Below are 23631 nucleotides of genomic sequence, written 5' to 3' on the forward strand. Positions count from 1 at the left end.
ACATCTGTATATATTGAATTTTGACAAGTTATCTGGATTTCACAGTGAGGCTAGCTCAATTAAGTCAGTTTGTTAATGTATGACTGGACTTCAATAGTTGCACTTGCAACTGTGTTACAATGTTGGGTAATCTATTCACACATACTCAACCACTGTTATTTACAGTATACTGTTCCATATAGGAAGTGTTTGTTTGTATTGTCAAAGCACATTGTGCAAGCATGAGTCAAGTATACAATAATCCTGGAATGAAGTGAAGGGAAAGCCTGATTGATAATACACTGGTTTACAGTTGTGATTGTCATTGGCATCCCATACTGTGAAACAGATACATGTTCCTCACAGTTCTGAAATGACACTATATAAATCTTAGCACAGAAGTATGTCATTACATGGGGTGATCATGGTGCTGTTACCTTGGCCTGTTCACACATAAACATTTCTCCCAAAACCTATGATGCACAGTACCAGATCTTCCAAATAGTGACATTTTACTAATCACATAATTGAGTTAAGACTTCTTCTGTAGTTCTTGTGACTAACTTTATGCTCCCGGCTTTGTGTAACTAGATTGACAGGAGGTTCATTTCTCACCATAGGAAACTTATGAGGGCTAGTATGGATGCAGAGACAGATAAGTGATGTTTTCATGTTAAATGCAATGCCCATTTCCACATTTAGCTTTGCACACAGTTCCCTCAGCATTTCTATCCCACTTTTATCACAAACATCCTCTATGCAACACAATGATGAGGTCATCTTGTCAGAAGTGCATTCCCTCCCCTTAATAGTCAGACTTCTCCTGTGGACCTTTTGGCTAGTATGGTACTCTCTAGATTGCCTAACTAGATAGGTAGGAGGTTCAAGTCTCACCACATGGGGAACATGTATATCTGGGGGATGTCGTGACAGATAATGCTTCCATTTCAAATGTGCTGTGCTCTCTTTCACTAGGGAGAATGCATTTAACTTTGCATGCAGCTCCCAGTACTGATGAGGTCATCCCGTCAAAAGTGCACCCCCCCAAGAGTCAGTCTTGTCCTGCTTTATATTACTTGTGACTAATACTGCATTCACCAGATTATATAATTAGATAGGTAGGAGGTACAAGTTTCCAGGGGTGATCTTGCATGCATGTAGCTTCCTTAATGGTCATGTAGTATCAGCTCCTACTCAGCACAAAATTTTAACATGGGGCAGGATGCCACCAACCCCTCATCCCACCTTTACAACAAATATCTTATCTCCATTCCACTGATGAGGTCAACATGTCGAAACTGTACACTGTGACCTTTCAACTTGCCCTTCTCCTGTGGCACTTGCTGCTAATTTTGTGTTGTATAGATTGTGCAAACAGATAAGTAAGGGGTTTGAATCCAGCACTATGTAAATAATGTCAGTGTGTCTACTGCCATGTACAACTATGTCCGTGACAACACCCTTTTCATAAAATTCCCCTTGGGCAATGTGTTTTCTCTAGCAGAGGGCTACCCTATAAATTTGAATTACCAAAGGCAATAAACATTTTTGGAAACAATGCTTACATCATGTTATCAAAAAAGAACCACATCAAAGTAATTGTACAGGTTAGCCTGTGGCATTGGCTGTTGATACTGTGCTCTGTAGACTAAATAAGTACAGAGACAGGAGATTTGAATCCAACAATGTTGAACTATTGTCTGTGAGTTTTCTTCTGTTGTGCTGTGTGGAAAAGGCTTGTAATGCATTCAGCTGTGTAGTTTTGCAATCTACTTCATCTACCTTCATACATTTTGAGAAGAACATCAACATATGAAAGAATGGTGATGGCATCCATTCAAATATGCACTGTTAGAATTGTAAAAGAACATCTTGTGTTGCATGTGCAATTCAGGCAGTGTTCTGTATTTTGTGATGTTATATAGCCTGTTCAAATGCAACCATTACTTCTTAGACTCGGTTGTATCAGTGTGTCTGTGAATGTTTTAATGTGGAGGTAGGTAACAATAATGTCAGTTATCTATATGCTGTGTGCATGTATGGATGGGGGTTCCTATTATTGTGCATTTGGCTTCTTTTTTCACTCAGAAATGCTTTCTTTTTAATGGAATTATATGTGTCTTCCCATGATAACTACTAAGGCTTTTCCTGCAGTGTGAGGACATGAAACTATGTTCTGTACACTTGTGCCTTAATAAGGCATGTGTTTGGATCCATGATTATCCACACATTGTCCCTGATTGCCATTCTCCCATCACAGTGATGACTGTATTATGTATCTTGCGTGGCTGAATGTATCTTGCAGCAGGCAATGTCATGTGAGAAACACACATATAGGAAAAACATTTTAAAGAAAGGACAGGCACACATCTCTCTTACAGCAATAAAATTATGTCATGGCTTCAAAGACCAAAATATCTCATACTTGTAGCACCAGTGGCACCAGGGTGCATTAATTATATTCAAAAGTATGTAGCTTCTGTTGTCACATAGTCAGGTGTTCAAAAGCCACATTGACAGACTGTAAGCATTGCATGTCCTAATGCTGTTATGTATGAATGACATCTACAAGTGTTATACTGTGAGCAATTACAGTGAAGAAAACCTGTCCTAGCCCTTTTATCTCATACAAATTGCAACACAATCATGTGATGTAACAACTTCACATGGGTGGAGTCTCACAGCTTTGCCAAGACTTCCACAGTGGCACATGTGATTCATGCTTGACTATAGTCAATGGGCTTACATGGCTTCCTGTTCAGTTCCAGGCAAGGGTAACATTCTGTGAATGTATTGACATTGTACAGACAACAGTGCATGAAGTTATTATTCTCAACTTTTATTGATTTATCATTAATGCAAAGAATATATGTGGTTGTGTTGTTTACATGCTATTATGACAGCATTCACTGTAATGTCTTTTGAACATGCCCTGCATGATCCTGTATAAAATGCATTTGATTTACAGAGATCTTGAAGTACTGCAATGTCATCAGATATTTGCTGCCATTTGTCAGTTGTGCACTTTGATTTCTTTTATATTACTGTTTATGATGCACATGTATATAAAACACATGCTTGTCTAAGATGTGCCAATGTAATATACACCACTATCTATGGTTGGCCAATGACAAATGCTAAAGCATGTCCCTTTCATCTGTGCTTGAAACAGCTGCTGTATGACTCATGCCTTAATTATACAGGGTGAAATGGAGGATACATTAATACAGTAAGCTATCACACATATATTTGATGTATATACATGTCACAGTCAATAACTGCACTATAAGTGAATTGCACATATTTCCACTGTCCTTGCTAACTATTATCTCAACTCAGCATGTTATTAACATTGCTATTACATTTACTCCCCTTTCTTACAATGTTGTATTATGTCCCTCTCACATCCACTGTTAGCATTTTCATTTTTAAATTATGTACACAGGTGAACAGTTGCAAACAGGATTATTAATTATTATCATCAATATAGACGTCTTCCTATTGAAAAATGTTTCTTTGTGGCGTCATCACATGGAAATGCATTAACTGAGTACATTTTTTATTTACCCTCCCCCCATAATTATACCTGCACTGTTCACATTTATTGTGTGTAAATTATACCAGTTTCATGTCCCTTTCATCTACATGCTTAAAAGTCACCTGCCTTTACTTTATATAAGTCATCTGTGTGTATTCACATGATACATTTGCCTACAGGCACATATTTTTGTTTACATTGTGTTTTCATGCTCCCAGCACCATTTCATGGACACCAACACTGTTGTTGGCCATGAAATGGTCCTTGAATTGTGTAAGTGTGATGAACAACATGGATATTCCAATGAGCGCTGCTGCTCATCGTACTAGCAAGTGGTAAACATATACTCTTAGCATGAAGCCTACACAATTGTTAGTGAATGCCAGGATTAGTGAAGCCTTTATGAGCGAATAGACAGCACAAACATTGTGGTAGGGATGGTCTTAAATACAGAAAGTATGTACACTTAGTGGTAACTATTATGAACTCCAGGGACTGTTTCTCTTTTGATTCAGTTGGCAGTTTAAGGATTTATGGTTAAAAACAGCAAATTGTTATGGAAGTCACAGGTTCAATATTTGTGGCATCTTATTCTGTCTTCACAAATTGCTGTGGTCCAAACCATACCACACCCTACTACACTGAAATTGCTGTAAACTTTTCTGTGTTTAACAGGTTACTGTTGACAATGGATTTTAAACTATGCAGAAGTGAAAGATACCCCTGAACGTTCACTCTGGAAGGATTATCATGAACAAGCTTTTGTACAATTGAAAATATTGCTTTTAAATCCTCCTGCACTTGTGCTACCAGATTTTTCTAAGAATTTTCAATTTTGGAGTGAAAGAAATAAAGTAGCATTAGAACTGTTAGCACAGCATAGAAATAATGTTTTTAGACCTGTTGCTTATGTCAGTATGAATCTTGATCTTTTAGCTGCAGCCCTTCCCCACTGCCGTAGGTCAGAGGCCACAATGACACATAATTATAGACATGGTGACTGCACTGACTGTTGGGTACAAGACTTCCATAGCAGTTCTGCATTCTGTAGGAGCTCTGTTAATGAAGGCTAAAATGCAATATTTATGTGCAGCAAGAATTTCTAAATATGAATCTTCTTTAATAACTCTTCTTTACAGATTGTTCAATGTCCAACACTTAACCTTATTTCTTTAATCCTTTCTGCAGAAGAAGGATAACCTCACAACTGTGTACTTTACTAACGCTGTGTTTCCTTCTAGATTAGATTTAAATGTTGTTTTACCTTTTTGACTCATTCAAGAATAATGCTTCAGGATGTGTAAAGTACTTCTTTATTCCATAAACAGTGCTGGGAGACTGCCTACCAAATTTTAGATCAGTCTCAAAGATCAATGGAAAAAAGTTAACATGTGTAGACTTTTTTTATCAATTTCTTGCACGCATAACTCTGATTTTATGTTGTTTTCAACAAATCATGTAATTTTTAATTATTTTATGTCTCCATGATTATCTCCTAGAGCTTCACCTGAGCACTTCACAAATATGTCTTTTGAAACATAGACCACCTGTGCTTAAGAATTATTGGCACTTTGTAACACTCAGTACCAGTACATACTATCTCACAGACATCAAAGACTCATCTCCCAACCTGAGAAGGCTAGAGAGTATTGTTGATTAATCTGGTTTCCACTGATACCTGGCACAATTAATTAACTTTCTAAAACTAACTTTCAAACATAACATCCCTTAACTACTTCAGCACTTTCTTTGCCTTCAGTTGTCTGTCAGTACACTATAGATTACTAATATAGAAAATGCATTTGTAAGGGACTTGAAATATAAAGCTATTACTTATATGAAACTACATCTTGCATAATCATGCATCTGTTTTTTCAGTTTTCCTTTGGCATAAACATATTATAAACATTTTATTGACTCATTTGTAAAGAAACTACAAATTAATATACATTTTGTAAAGAATAAACATGAAACATAATAATTTTTCATAACAGTCCTCCCTCTGACACTGTGTCACCCACGATTATATTTTAATTCTTCTTAATTTGATAACATATGTTTTGGCATCATAATATTCATCATCAGCACTGATTTGTTCATCATTAGATACTTTTATAAATGGCATTGCGCATGCAGGTGAGATTAAACATTTTGTAATCACAGCCTTTAAAACAGAAAATATTGAAACAACTAAAACTATAATACTATTTATTGTAATGTTACCTTGTAATATACTAGTTCCCAGGTTACCAAATGTACTGCCGAACCATCCAAAAAGTGTCTACTGTTTAGCTATACTGTCCAGATCCTTGGTTGTTTGCTCCATGAAATTGGCTAAATTTTCTTGTTCCTCATGATAGTCACTAATATAGGAACAAGAATGACTTCCTATGGGGGACATGACTCCTCTTTTGCAGCTAGCATTATGTTTAGTGCCAGTTGATTTTGCAATACCATAGTTTGAATGTCAGTCCTTTCTGGATTTGCCATCCTGTTGTGATACAAAGTGTGGTTTGTTACCACCTGAAGAATTTGAGCAAGCATGGTAATTTTGAGCATTGTCCATTGCACTCCATACCCAGGAGTAAAGACTGAAAATACTTGCTCTGCCCAGTAAATTGCACATTTATTTCTCAGTCTGCCTGTTGGATGGTTTTTAAAATGTTAAATATCAAGAGTAATCCCCAAACAACACCCAGACCAGGGGTAGGCAGAATCACCACAAATGTAGTAATTATCCTCTATCATCTGCATGCCATGCCCCCAGTCATAGCCTTTTAAGTATAAAGAGTTCAAAACACTTTCATGTCTAGTGTCATTGCATCTGCTGATTCCCACTTGTGCAGTCCCATTTCTGGCATAACGTGTATCTATGATTTGTAGTTGCAAGCTGGAGAGATACTACCTTTGAAAAGTCAGTCACATTATTCCAAGTTATGTTAGTATCAACAAGTTCCTTTTCAGATGTCACGTGTGATAGGAATTATGGGAATCCCTGCTTTAGAATGGTGAGGTATATGTGAACACACCCTTTAAGTCCACAGCCTTTTATCAAAAAAACAACAGGAAAATATTTTCTCTTAACTAGTTTATAAAAGGAAATAGCAACAAAATCAAAATAAAAGCACCTGTTGTCAATGGATTCATCATGGACTGCCATCTGAGTTGATTTTCTCTTTTAATCCTTCAATGGGGCAGAGAGTTCATCCTGCATCTTTCAATCTGCCTTCACTGATAAAGATGGTTTGCCTGGGGTTTCCACATGACAAATCTTTTTACAATGAGATGAATGAATCCAAGTTGGTAGTCCTGCACTGCAGATTGCAGTGAAGATGGTAAGCAGGCCCTGAAAAGGGCCTTTCCCATTTGAACTCAAACAGTCCTTTCTCTGGAAAGTTTTAACATAAACCCAATCACTGGGCTGCAATTGGTTACAGGGCTGGTCGGGAGGTCAAGGAAGAGCTTTTTGTACAGGTCTTTGGTACTGCTGCATGAAATTAATAATCCTTTAGAGTTAATTCATCATTTGAAATGGGGGAGTAGCTGGAAGGCCCATGGCTCTCCCCATTAATATCTCATAGGGACTCAATCTGCTTGTAGTATTTAATGTACTCCTCACACTCATTAATGCTGAGGGAAGTGAGTCTGGTAATTTAAGATTTATTCCACTACAAATATTTGTTATATTATTTTTAAAAGTCACATTGACCCTTTCTGTCAATCAAGATGACTGTGGATGGTTCAGACATTGAAGACTTAACCTAGTACTAAAAATCTTGTGTAGCTCTCTGGTCAGAGAGTTATTAAAATGTGTTTCCTGATCACTATTGATAGTACTAGATACATCAGACCTAAGAATGAAATCAAAAATAAGTTTCTTAACAACTGTTACAGAATCCATTTTGTGGCATGAGTAAGCATCCACCCATACAGAAAACAGGGAAACCACCACCAATATATATTCTAAATTACAGACCTCTGGCATCTGGACAATGTCCATCTGCACATTGACAAAAGGTCCCCAAGGTGGTGGTAAGCATGCAGCCCTAGTGTTTTCATTTTTGTTAACATTATGTTCTAAACATACTGTACAATTATTAAATACTGAAGTATCAAAGAAGAGACATGAGTGTCATGCCAGCTTTGGGTAATTTGATTAAATAATGTTGTCTTAGCTGCATGGGCTGGTAAATGATATACCCTTACCAAGTAAGGTACAGGGAGGCAGGTGCCACCAGTCATCCATCTGGATCTCACCAAAATCCATCGGTGGATTTACTGCATTCATCTTTAAGCCACCTCTGAACTTCTCCCTTTGATGCTTCAACTTGAAAAGTTGATATTCTTAAAATCAAGCATATCATCACTGTTAGATTCTTGCAATAACATGACATGTCATTTTGCACAAAGTCCTTCTACAATTTCCTTAGCAGCTTGATCTGCCAAATTATTTCCCTTTGAAACACTATCTATACCCTTTTGATGGAAACTACATTTAACTACTATTAATTCTTTAGGTAATAAAAGATCATCTAAAAGAACATTGACATAGAAATAATTTTTAGTCTGAGTTCCTGCTTAGGTTAAAAATCCTCTCTGTTCCAAAGTTGCCATAATCATGTACTACAACAAAGGTGTAGTGACTGTCTGTATAGACATTAGTAACTTTACATCTGGCTATCTCACAAGCCCTTTATAAAACCATTAACTCAGCTAATTGGGCAGAATATACACATTATAATCTTTGATGAAGCAAAACATCATTACTGGTGCAGACAGATATTCCTGCTACCAAATGTCCATTTTGATCTCTTCCACAGGAACCATCCGCAAATAGATCTAGTTCAATGTTGGGTACAGGACTGCCCTTTAAGTCATTCCTAGGAGAAAGCAGATAACTAGTCACACACACACACACACACACACACGCACACACGCACACACGCACACACGCACACACGCACACACACACACACACACACACACACACACACACACACACACACACACACACACAATCTTGCTCATCATCTTCAGCAGTAGGTAACAAAGATGCAGGATTTACAGGACAGCATATAGGTGAAACAGAGATATAAAAAAGAAGTGTAAGTTCATATTTAGTTAGACATGCAGTCAAGAGGGGTTAAGTATTCATTTTAAGTAAGATAAATGATACAGAATGCGGGATGGCTGCCATAAGATCATGCCTGAGCACCAGTGATTGTGCAAGATTGATTAGAATGACAACAAGGCAATCACCCTCAAACATGGTGGAAGTCCTTTTGCAACAGAATCAAGTGCTGTTGTAGCATAATAAGCTAATGGATGGTAGTTATCCCATTGTTTATGTAAAAGCACTCCCTGAGCAAACCCATTTCTTCTATGACAAAATAAAATGAAAGTATTTCCATAATCTGGTAACCTTAAAGCTGAGGCAGCAGCTAATGGTTGCTTTAAATTTTGAAATTAAATTTCCTCCTCAATTTTCCAAGGGAGTGGCTCTGGTGTATCATGTTGTAAAAGACTTGTAAAAGGTTTAGCAATTTCTGCATAGTTAGAAATCCACTGTCTGCAATATCCTGTCATACCTAACAAAGCTCTAAGCTGATGCGAAGTAGTAGGTTATGGGGCTTTAGCTATCGCCTCAGTAAGAGATGGTAGCATCTGCCTGCTACCCTGAGCAATCAGATGACCAACATAATGTACCTGAGATGACCATAGCTTGTAACTTTTCTCTTGACACTTTATGACCTTTTTCTGCAAGGATAGTTAAAATATATATTGTATCCTGCTGTCACTGCTGAAAAGAATCAGATGCATTAATAAATCATCTACAAATTGCACTAACACAGACCCACCTGGAAATATCACATCTTCCAAATCCTTTCTTAGAATTTGAGAAAATAATGAAGGAGATTCAGTGTATCACTCTGGTAACCATGTCCATTTATACAGCTGTCCCTTATAAGTAAAGGCAAACAGAAACTGACTTTCAGGGTGGAAGGTATAGGAAAGAATGCTGAGCACAGATCTAGCACAGAAAAATATTTTGCTGTAGGTGGTATGCAACTCAGTATTGTTGCTGGATTTGGAACCACAGTAAAAGTCGGTAATACCACATTGTTTACAGCCCTCAAATCTTGCACAAATCTATAAGTATCATTGCACAGAACAATAAGCATTTTTTTCTGTCTTCTTTACATGGAGGATAGGAGTATTTCAAGGGCTTTGAACTGACACTGTTCCTTGTCGTATTAAAGACTGAATTACAGTTTTAATTCTCTGCTCTGCCTCTGATTTTAATGGATACTATGTTACTCTAGGGAGAGGTTTAGATTGATCTAATTTTATTTTTACTGGTTCTGCAGATTTTAACATACCTACCTCCATACATCTCAACCTGCTAAGAGGCCAATGTGGAACACAGACCATAGCATTGTGTGACCAACAGTCAAAATGCGGAACACCCCATTTTCACACTGAGCAAAAAGTGTACCTTGACCATAGCCATGGCCATTATACACACACACACACACACACACACACACACACACACACACACACACACACACACACACACATACCTACATACACACACACATTCCCCCTCATACGTCTCAACTGCCCAGAACATTGCAGAATGCCCAAATTTTTGCCTAATATTTTTGGTCTATTCTTCATAAAATATGTAGTTTTCTGAAACTCACAGAGGAATAAAATAATAAGATAATGGGTTGATTCCAAGATGGTGGTCGTCTGAATAACACCCTCTCCTCATAGCTCCAGTTAATTGGCTTTAATTAAATACTTCTTTTCAAACTATATAAGCTAAGATCTAGTGCAACAAAATCTTCTTATAGGAACCTTCATAAAATAGACTTCAGGTAACTAGATACAAGCAGTGGTAAAGGAATACTTTATAACAGTCTACAACCAAGGATAAAGATCGTACACGAGGTTCATTAGAGGCCTGGAATTTCAGCACCCTCGTACTTGACAGCACCCAACAGACTGCTTGCTGGAGTACTACAATGCCTAAAGAGCCTGAGCCCATGGATAGTCAAACGACTAAAACCAAGCTATCTGCTTTATCTGTATCACCAGAAAAAGACACTAAAAGGTTAAGGTCTTCTAAACAGTCCCAAGAACAACACAAAGACTCGTTAAAATCAAAGTCTGATAACTAATCCACTGATGGATGAACTGAAAAATGCACTGCTCCCGCTACAGTCAGCAATACACGAGCTAACACATAAAATGAATTCATTTAGTACTTCAATCAACAAGATCGCTGACCGACTAGACTTAGTAGAAGAAAAAACTAAATCAAATCAATTTGAAATTGACCACATGAAAGAAATGTTGCAAGCATCGGACAAAACACTCTCTGATATGCAAATTAAACTAACGGATTTGGAAGCCAGAAGTAGGAGGAACAATCTAATCATTAGAGGTCTTTCTGAGTCCTATGAGGCAAACCAACTCCTTGAAACTGTTACCCAAATGTTCTACGACTTATGCCAAGGAATAAGTCCCCCATCCAACTTTGCCATCGAGAGAGTACATAAAGCCCTACATACCCAAGTCAGTGAAGCTCCTAGACCGTTGTATGTAAATTACTAAATCACCAAGATCTGCAACTTATTTTATCAAAATACAAGAAAATTAAAAAATTTACATGGAAGAATCAACCTATCTCGATTTCACAAGACCTACCTCTAGAGATTAGAGAAAAACGTCGTAAACTGGCTCCTTACTGTGCTGAGCTTATATCATGCAATATTAAGTTTCAAATGAAGTTTCCCCTCCACATTATCCTTTACCTTTAACGAGTCCAGGTTCAACATTTCTTCCCCTAAGGAAGCAGATTCAGTTTTTATAAGTTGTTTTGGTACAACCCCTTCCAGGAAATAAAGTTACTCACTTTGTTTTTTTTACATATATTGGAGGCTATTTAGCTTCCTTTTGTCTGTTAGACTAAAAGCGACTGAGTCACTCATCCATTTATTTACAGATTGAGTTCTTTGAGTTTACTGTTTGCTTTTGAAGGTAATTACCTTCATTATCTTTTTGTTTTGGATGGGTCCCCTTTTGCTGTTTATCTGTTTCCTAGGGCTCCTTAAGGGGACCGGACCTTACAGATCGAATTCAGTTACACCTTTGCATCAAGGAAGTTTAATGATAACTTCCGACTTCAAGACTGGTTGCATGCTTCGAAGGGAAATTCATTTTACTTTTTTTTTTTTTAAACCTCATTTCTAATGGAGTGACAAGGAACTGAAATATCTATGATACAAATGTCTTATGTTACTTTTCTAAATATGTGTGTTTTTCAAGAATGGTACTCATCTCGCTCTCTCTTCAATCACTTATCTGCAGAGATAATAGGTACTACCATTGATTAGAATGGCGACTAGTGGTCACATGTACCTTATATGTATATATATATATATATATATATATATATATATATATATATATATATACATTATTTCTAATTTGTACTTAGTGGTTTCTATAGTGAGCCTACAACAATGCCCTTAAGTTTATTGTAGTAACCTATAAACCACACTTTTATGACAACATGAATGTCAATTATCTTCAAAAGTTAAATACTGGATCTAACCAACTTCATTTCTTTTGTTTTTGTTTTAATAATATACTATCCAGCAATTGTTGGAAGCTTGAGGATTTGTTAAGCAGGGTGGAGATGCCTTTGAGTGGAATGAAGATTTTGCTGTATATTTTTTGTAAATATTTTAGAGTTGTTGTTAGGTTTTCATTTAATTTTAAATATAACTGTACTTTTAAAACCCTTAATTATACCTTTCTCTCAATTACAGAGGTCTTGTGGTTGGGCACGGGGTGGGGATTGAGAGATCTGGTTTTCAGATATTTTGTACAATGCTGCATTGTCTGTTTGCTTTTGTTGTTTGATCCCTTCTTCTTCCTACATTTAGATATAGCCACCACCAATTACTTTATTTAGCAATACCTTCAAACTCACTATACCTGATGTCACATTTCTATGTATAATTCTTGGAACTTATCGTCATGGAATGTTAGGGGATTACAAGAGAAAAATAAAAGAAACCTGGTAATGCATCTTTTATATAAAGCACAATCCAATATTTGCTTTTTGCAAGAGTCTCATATGTTAGATGAAGACTGGATTAAAGAGGGGAGAAAAGGATGGATCACTGAGATAATTATGTCGGGTTTTAGGAAAAACTCAAGGGGAGTGGCGATTATTATCAAGAATTAATTCAAAGTAAAGATAATGTCACTAGGGTCAGATACCGAAGGGAGATGGTGTTTCTTTACATGTACGACACACTACTTAAATAAACCTATTTTATTTTTAAATATTTATAGTCCCTGTTCAAATCAAGTGGACTTTATTATGAAAGTTCATAACTTTCTTTTTAATTTCCCGAATCATCTATTTATATTGGGAGGGGACTGGGATACTGTATTAGACCCTATTACTGATATTTCAGGCAAATCTAATCCCTATAACATACAAGCTTCTAAAGCTCTGTCTGATCTAATAATTGACTTTGACTTAGTGGACTCTGTTTTGTTTTCTTATGATCCTAATGATAATGATAACACATTCACTTATTTCTCTAAATGTTACCGTTCATGGTCTCGTCTAGACTTTTTCTTGATTTCATCGACCTTGTCTTATAACCAAGTTAAATTTCTAACTGAACCGAGATTCCTATCTGATCATTCCAAGATAAACCTTAAGATAGTCTTTACCTCTAAATTACCCTTGCACACTAGACCATATAATTAGTCCCCGAACAGTAATTTGCTAAAAGATCTATCTTTAGTTTCAGAAATTACTTCTGTACTAAGTGAATTCTTTTCCTCTCCTCAGGATGATACTATCCCCTTTGATGTTAGATGGGCAGCTAGTAAAACAGTAATTAGAGGTATCCTCATAAGAAAAGCTAGTTATGTTAAGAAATTAAATTCTGACAAACAAACAAATGTGAATATAGAGATTAAGCTGTTGAAAGAAAGACTTCTTGAGAATTACTCTTTAAACACGGAGAACGAACTACAGTTGAAACAAAAGGAATTATTTCTTCATCATCAAAATAACCTTTCTCTTCAAGAAATACGCTATATTCACAGATATTCGGAATCTCTACAAACTCCCTCTAGAACGTTAGCCAGGTTAATCCTCAATTGTCCCAAATCTCCTAAAATTCTGGGTATTCAACACAAGAATAAGCTTTATAAATCCAACGATCAGATCATGTATATATTCCAACAAATTTACTCTGATATTTTTGCTAATAAAGATAATCTTCTCCCCAGTGTGGAGATGAGGAAATATTTAGATAACCTTACTTTCCCAAAGTTATCTAAAGATCAGGAAGATCTTTTATCTGCTTCAATTTCTAAATCTGAGATAATGGAGGCAATTGATAACTTAAAGTTAGGCAAGGCCCCGGGCCCGGATGGATATTTGTCCGATTTTTATAAAACATTTAAACTTGCTCTTACTCCTATTCTATTAAAACTCTATGAATCTTTCTCTATTTATGGAATAAAGGATATATATATTAATCATTCTAAGACTATTTTAATTCCTAAAAACAATCTGGATGGGTCTAATCCCAATAATTATAGACCGATTTCCCTTATGAATATAGACATTAAAATCTTTTCAGCTATTCTTGCTAATATACTCAAGAAAATCATGTCCTATTTAATTTCCCCAGAACAGTTAGGTTTTATGCCTCTTAGGCATACCTGGGATAACACCCTTTTATTAGAATCCTTAATAAATCTCATCAAAAAAGAAAAAAATCCCAGATATGCCTTGGTCTTAGATGCGTGCAAAGCTTTTGACTGTGTTAACTGGAATTTTCTATTCTTGACCCTTTCACATTTTGGTATCCCATCTAAATGTATCAACCTAGTCAAAATACTCTATTCTAATGCCTATACTCGCTTACACATCAACGGAAAATATTCTCAACCTATTAAAATCTTAAATGGTACTAGACAGGGCTGTCCCCTCTCTCCGTTATTATTTAATTTATACTTAGAAACTTTATTTTTGTTCATAACACAAAAAAACATATCGCTCTGTTCATAGAATTTGTAACATTAAAACCAGCTTTTCAGCATTTGCAGATGATTTAATTTGATTTTTTGAACATCCTATTACTGATACTAAGAAGATAACTAACTCCTTGAATATTTTTGCATCTATCTCAGGATATCAAATTAATATAAATAAATCGTTCATTTTCCCGATTAATCCCTTAGCACATAAGCCATACTTATTTCCATTATCTTCCTTTAAGATAGACTACTCTCTTAAATACCTGGGAGTCTATTATGAACATTCCTGCATATCATTTTCACATCTTAACTTATCTAAATCATGGAGTTCTATTGCTCAAGATATAGAAAGATGGCAACAACTGAAATTACCATTATTCTCTAAAGCCTCTATCATTAAAATGAACATTCTCCCCAAACTCCTGTACCATCTCAATGCTACTATGTCTTCGGTCTCGATTCCCTTTCTTAATAGGATACATAAAGACTTAGCTAAATTCATGTGGTATCCTAAATCTGTGAGAATTTCATATCAAAAGCTTACACTACCTAAAACATTGGGTGGTTTGGCGATGCCTAATCTTATACTATACTATAAAATAATTCGTACTAACAGAATTTTCACTATTGCTAATTATAAATCTAATTCCTCCTCTTGGATGCCTCTATGGATTGAAATATGGTTCAGGTACGCTTTAGGAAATAACATTAGTCCTGGAGCTCTCCCCTTTCTTCGTAAAAACAACTGTACGAAACTAAAATTCCACAGTATCTTAAAGGAGTTGATTAAAACTTGTCAGGATTTGCTCAATTCCCTGAATCTATTTAACACCTTTTTATTATTTCAACCTATTCACCTTAATCCAAATTTAACAATGAACAATGAGATGATTAACCTAAATAACTTCCCTTTGATTAAAGATATTACCCTTCAGGACATACACAGGTCCAATCATCTCTCACTTAAAGACTTTAGGAATGCCCTCTCTCTTCCCAAAAATTACGCTATCATTTTGAGGCAATTGAGAGACCTTACATCATTTTTCTATATAACCATCCTAGTCTAGAAGTTGAATGTAACGCAGTAGCAGACCTGTTACAGATCCTAGCCAATAAGAAGAACATGCTTTCTATTGCTTACAAACTCTTTTCCAGTCACTTGTACAAAGAGAAAGTTATCTTTGCGGATTACTGGAATCAACAGAGTGACACCATCTCCCTTCAAAAGAAATTACTTTAAATTAATTACACCATTAAACATTCACCATTTAAAAAACTTTGGTATACGCAATTTATGATCAGTAACAACCTATATTTAACCCCTGTTCACCTAAATAAATTTAATCTAAATGTCTCCACTACATACTCTAGTTGCTCTTGTCCACATGCTGATATACTTCACATTATGTGGTTTTGCAGATATTCTCATAGTATTTGGTGATCTCTTAAAGTAAGACTAGACAAAATGGGCTACCATAAATCTACTTTAAGTTGGGAAACGGCATTGTTACACATCACAAATGTTGAATTATCAAACCTTAAACTTAAAGCTCTCATTACGTTATGTCTATTAATTAAGTTTTATATTGTTAGTCACTGGACTGATCGTTCTAAGCTGTCATGGAATGGTTTTAAAACTCTTGCAATAAAATACATTACTGCACAAAAACTGATAATAACTAACCCCTGTAAAAGAGTTACTTACCAAAAAGTGTGGGATCTTATTTTTTCTCTTTTGATGAATGACTGAAGATAATTTTATATATAACATCTAAATCCCCTAGCATATTTACATTTACTTTACTAAGAATTTTTTGTTAAGTGGTTGTTGGGTCACGGCGATATCTTTAGTTGGTCCTATTTGCTTGGTCTCAAGGGATCAATATGTGTAATGGTCTTCTATTTCTTCTATCTACTGTATTTGCTATAGATATCTTAGCCTCTTGATTACCCGCTTTCTTTGCATACTGTTTAATTACCCATCAATTAATAATTAAGTACTCAATTTTTCATTTAATGGTGTTATATAGGCTGATTTATTTTAGAGTATTGCAGCATTTTGTACTGTTTGGAAATAGTTCTTATATTAGTTATATTGTTAGTTGTATTTTACTATGTGGTTTTGTTCACATGATTATTGAACTGCAGTTTTATTCTTCAAGTTGTGTTATGTAAAAGCTAATAAAAGTCTATTTGAAAAAAAAATAATAAGATAATGACAGAAGTTTGAGCTTCAGACACCATATCTTTCAGATCATGGGCAGTAACACAAAGCCCATTATTCTAGCAACTTTCTAAGTTTATAAGAGCAATATCCAAAAATTGTTCTTTTTTGTGGCTTTATCACCACATTATGTTTGGCTATTGGTTTTGTCTAGCTTTCTTACTCTAGGAGGTTGAAAGCTATGCATTTAAAGAGAGGGAGAACAAATAAAATAGAAGCAAAACAGCACCAAAGTGAATAACTGCAATACCAGCAGATGAACAGGGGAACTAGGATGGAATGTAACAGTATTGCACTGACCTGGTGTCCAATGGACAGTTGACCAATATGAGCCACCTGTACCAGTACATATGGGGGTTGGGGTGCAATAGCTATTGGAGAATTATCAACCACTTCTGAAGTCTCTGCTTTTTGGTCATCCCCAGTTTCTTCCAAACCTGCCAGGACAGGTTAAAGAGATCCTTTTTTACTGGTCTGTATTGCCATCTTAACCTCTTTTACCTGTTGTAGCAAGTTTTTATTAATATCTTGTGATCCCCTTAAATCTTATTCTTTTTTCCCTTTTAAGAGCTTCAGTATATTAAAAAAACAAATACTGTTCATTGTTCCCCACTTTTTTTTTTGTTTTTCTTTTCTTCCGAAAAACCCCTCACATTTCCTTTACCTAGTTTATCCTTATCATAAATTCCATTTAATGAAAAAATATTTCACAGGTCAGTTTTTAGTAAACTGAAACCACTCATTCAAATGAAATGCTTAAAACATTCCTTCCCATAATTATGATGCATAAGATATGTAGGTGTTCCATTTGCAGGGATTTGATCCTGCCTACTTAACTTTGTTTCCATTTTTCCTATTAAGACTTACCCCATAGATCCTGGCTCCTAGTAATTCAGCAAAAATGACTACATCAATTCACACACCATTCAGGGAGGAAAGGGTAGGGATTCTGCCATTGTGCAATGACAGAGGAAAGATTTAGATTAGCCTTTTCCCACCATACCCCCTTGCTTTTGTCATGTCATGAGCTCAAAATTTACAGCTCCAGCATTGTGATTAGGATAATGGGGCGGATAAGTATGGTGTCAAGAACTGATGACTCTTTTGGACCCCCTGAGGGTATTTTCACACAGTCACACCTATGTACCAATGTGCTATAGGCTCATGAACTTGATTTACCAGCACAGTCACCTATGTCCCAGCATGCTATACGCTCATGAATTTGATTTACCAGCACACACGCACACCTATGTCCTAGCATGCTATAGGCTCATGAATTTGAATTACTAGCATGCACACCTATGTCTCAGCATGCCATAGGGTCATTAATTGTTATTCATTAAACAATACAAAAATAAACAAAACACACACAAAAAATCTCTCATACCTCTTACCTTTTAGTCTAGTACCACCCTCGACAAATCCGATAGTGAAAGATAGCTGAAAGGTATTCCTTGGATATTCTGATGAGGTATGTAAGCTTGGAAAGAAGGGTAACAATATTAAAGGTTTCTAAGATCAACCTAAATATATAAATATTGCTGAAGGCGTAGATATTTCATATGTAGGAGAACCTGCAGATGTGTGAAATGCAAGTATTGCAGGTGTGTAAATGAAGTGCAGCATCTATTATTCAACCAGAAAATCTTAGTTCCCCATGACAAAAGTACTTGTGAATCAGAGCAGGTGATCTACTGTGCATTATGTGAGCCCTGTAATATTTTATACACACATATATATATATATATATATATATATATATATATATATATATATATATATATATATATATATATATATATATATATATAGAGAGAGAGAGAGAGAGAGGACTACAGAAAATTAAATGAATGTATCAGTGAACATGTCTATGACATTAGAACTCAGAACTCAGCAAATGCATTGGAAAAGCTTTCTATGAGGTGTGAATCCTTTAAAACACTTTCCTTTTTTTGTATTAGATTGAATGAGGGCTTATAGTGCTGGTGGTAATCTAAGTAATAGATATGAGATGAAAGAATTAAACTGGCTAATTTATTTGGATGCATTTCATCTACCAGGACTGATTGGTCATTCAAGTATTAAAAGTCTTTTAAAAGCATGGAGAAGGAATCAAAAGAGAAGGTCGTGATGGCAGGTATTTTTCATTTTCCCCCTGCTGGTCAATGTAATGTCCAATTATTAAATTATATGTCAGTAAATATTTTTATTTGTAAGTATTTCATAGTCCACCGTGTTGGTTAATAGTGTGCTAATGGTCATTCTTATTGTGTTTTTGTATGGGAATTGAGCGAGATTTGCATGAGAACACTTTAAATGTAATTGTTCCTTAACATGTGGTACTGTTTTAGTATATATAAAAAATGGGTTCTAAGCTTGTTAACTCAGTTCTGAAGGTCTCTAGTGTATGGATGAAAACAGTGAACTGAGTGAATAATGTAAGTTTTTTCCCCCACTTTTGCTGATGTGGTTCTTATGTCCTACTACTGCCCCTAGACGGTATTGCTGCACCAGCAGCCAGAGCAGAGCTATCTGATGCAGGTGGAGCAGGTAGGGCAGGCTCTGAACCCAAATTTCTAGGTGTCTCTGATGCCATCTGTGAACGTATGGTGAGCTGTTGCAGTGGAGACTCTAACTCTCTGCACTGTTGATCATTTATTTTTCAGCAAGGTATGCAAATAGCAGATGGTTAATAAATTACATACCCCACCAAAAAATAAATAAGTAAATAAATAAAAGACTGAAAGGATGGGGAGACAAAAAAAAGTTAATTAGATACATGACATGTCATAGTACTGTATTTTTTCTATAAAATTTCTTTGGCAATACAGAAACAATAATTATAATTTACTATTGCACAGCTTGGACATCCATATATGATAGAAATGTATTTACGTGTCATAAAATAAACAAATCTCACTGTTATGATATAACAAAGAGCAGCCTTTATTTATTTATGACAGATAGGAAATATGTATTCAAAAGTAATAATTGCAATTACCATAATGCAATTCTTTCTTACATATTATTGCTGTTAATATTTTATAAAAATGTATCCAGTAATAAAATAAAAAGCAATTGCCGCTTCTGGAAACTGAACTCACACACAGGTAAACTGGTCTTCTCACTGTCTAATGCAAACAGCAAGAGTTATTGGAGAATGCATGCATGCTTGAGATAAAGGTTGAGGAACACGTGTTCAAGATGCTAGTGCTTGAGAGAATGAAAAGGAATTTCTTACTTGAATTTGGACCTGGGTCATACTTACCCCATGCATCTCTGAGGTGACTTCATCTCTCCTGGCATGCCTCATGTTTTGCCATTATTTCCTCTGCAGCTGTTCAGTGCAAAAAACAAAGAAATATATATGAAAGCATTATGAGTACCTGCATTGGCTGGCTAGATCATTAATGTCATATCATACAAAGGTTTTGGGTCACTATACTAACATAAATGGGAGGTATTTGCAGTTCTAACTTGTATGCCGCCATAATTTGCATTAACTTTTAAACTGTTGTGAGCATGATGAGTACATGCATAAACATCCTTCATGTCTGAGGGCTAGCAGTAGCAGATTTAAAGCCTGTTGCACATACGGCATAATAATAGTATCAGCAACCCCTAATATATATATATATATATATATATATATATATATATATATATATATGTATATATATATATATATATATATATATATATATATATATATATATATATATATATATGTTTTTGTTACATGACAAAAGCCTGTACTGAGTGTACACAATTGCTTTATAGATTTCTGAATAGCTCTGCCATGTTGGATTGGTTAATTATCATTTACTTCAGCTCTTTATACTTTCAATAGCATATTCTACCATTTTAATTTGTTTGGAGGGTCTGCACACCATGCAGAGAAACTTTATGAATACTAAATAACATGCAATTGTGTAGCTGTTAATGAGTATGGCCCCCAAGTGTTTCAGCTACATGGCTTCTAAATGCCCATAAATAAATAAATAAATTAGCTATATATCTCTGTATATCCATATCTATATCTATATCTATCTATCAATATATATATATATATATATATATATATATATATATATATATATATATATAAATAAATATATAATAAATACATACATATATATATATATATATATATATACAGCTCTATATTTATCTGTATCTCCATTTATATATATATATATATATATATATATATATATATACATATATATAAATATAATAAATATATATATATATATATATATATATATATATATATATACACAGCTATATATTTATCTGTATATCCATTTATATATATATATATATATATATATATATATATATATATATATACACACACACATACATGCATAGCTATATATATATATATATATATATATATACAGAGAGAGAGAGAGAGAAAGAGAGAGAGCTGTATATCCATATCTATGTATGTATATATATATATATATATATATATATATATATATATATACACACAACTAAAATTAACACATTCAAAAAATGAACAAAGAGAAGAAATTTTAACTAAGAAATGAACTTCGTGACAATAACAGCATTCAAAGAATAGTAAATCACAACTCTTGTATTACTCAGTGTACTACAAGAGTTGTTTGTGTGATTTACTATTCTTTGAATGCTGTTATTGTCACAAAGTTAATTTCTTAGTAGATATATATATAGTTATCTATATATATATATATATATATATATATATATATATATATATATATATTTATGGGATGGGTACTGATCCCCGAAGGAACTTTTCACCAAAGCACAAATAGCCGGGCATACTTCTGCGAAAGAGCTTTTTTTACAGAAAAAGCACTTTTACGGAAGTATGCCTGCAGCTAGAGGGAGTCGTGGTGGAATGACTGTTGCGGAGATCGTACTACAGTGCGGATAAGGGAATATTCCCTTTTCCTCACTGTAGTACAATCTTTGAGTGTGAAAATTAAAGTAGAGGCAGTGTGGGGGGCACAGCCCCAACATGGGGGCTGCAGGGGGGCTTGCCCCCCTGCATAAAACTAGATTTATTTATTTTTTTAAACACACTTTAACGAAAGCGCTTTTTCCTGTGAAAGCACTTTCGTTAAAATGTGTTCAGTGATTGTGGATTTGGACTACTGAACTTTCTTTCAATAGTCCTAGATCCACATATATATATATATATATATATATATATATATATACATACATCTATATATATATATATATATATATATATATATATATATATATGTATATATATATATATATATATATATATATATATATATATATATATATATATGTATATATATATCTTATATATATATGTATATATATATCTTATATATATATGTATATATATATCTTATATATATATATATATATATATGTGTGTGTATCAATATATATATATATCTATATATATATATATATATATATATATATATATATATATATATATATATATATATATATATATATAGTTCTACTTCATATGAGGGAAAGCTTGCATGATTGAAACCCATATCATCAAGATGACTTTCATGAAACTCCACAACATCAAACCATTAAAATGGCAAATTCCACTTTGTCGAATACAAGTAAATTACGCTGTAGACAGTGAGAGCTCGGAGTTGGCATATTTAATTTCCAGGGGGTTGTGGGGGCTTCAATCCACATATGGGGGGGGTGCAGAGGGGCTTGACCCCCTGAAAAAATGAAGAAGGAAATACTATTGTAGTGTTATTTGTTTTACAGGTTTTTTGTAGATGTTCATTTTTGGTGGTGCATTTAGTTGTCATTGATTGGTATTGTTAGTGTTTGTTGTGTTTTTGGTGTTCCTTTAAGGTTGTGAAGATATGGGATGTTTGAATTGTAGGCAGTTGTGGTTTTGATTTTGGGTAAGTAATGTTTTGCTGTAGGTGTAATGGAAGGGTTAAATGTTCTATATATAGAGCGATAGGTGGATGGATTAGTTGGAGACATCCAGAGAGGGGTTTTCAATAATGTGGGATTTAACAATTTAAATTTTCAATTATGTGATATTTTATGGAAGTCGTCTCAGTGATATGTGATTCGATTATATGGGTTTTCTTGGATATGAAGTAGATTCATATATATATATGTGTGTGTGTGTGTGTGTGTGTGTGTATATATATATATATATATATATATAAATATATATATATATACATATATATATATATATATATATATATATATGTATATATATATATATATATATATATATATATATATATATATATATACACACACACACACATGCACACACACACACACACACACACACACACACACACACACACATATAAACAATAATTATATATCCTTTCAAGGTTGGTAGTCCTCATAATAATAATGTTATGGGTCACGTAGTCATTTAAGCCTTTTATTATAGCCATTTTTTTTCTTATTTATGGCTGTCATTTTCCATTAGCTTACACTATGTATAGCCAGTTTGTATATATTTCTTTTTTGCCTTTGTTACCATAATTCTGTCCTGCTGATTTGTACACATTTTTTGCTATGATCTTTGTTATGATAATTCTGCCTTTTGTTTGTCTAGGTCATTGCTGAATATCGTTACTTGAACACTTCACTTGAACCATGACTACCTATTCTTTGGGCGACGTCTCTACCGCTACGCTATTGCTACTTTGCTTAATTTGCATATGTAGATCCTATATGCTTTTCAATGTCATATCTGCTAACTGTGGTTGAGGGAAGGGCATACCCGCACAAATGAGTGCAAATGCGGGCAAATATA

The sequence above is a fragment of the Protopterus annectens genome, chromosome 8.part0 (genome assembly GCF_019279795.1).
Source record: "Protopterus annectens isolate FY-2018-M chromosome 8.part0, PAN1.0, whole genome shotgun sequence".
Taxonomy (NCBI): domain Eukaryota; kingdom Metazoa; phylum Chordata; order Ceratodontiformes; family Protopteridae; genus Protopterus; species Protopterus annectens.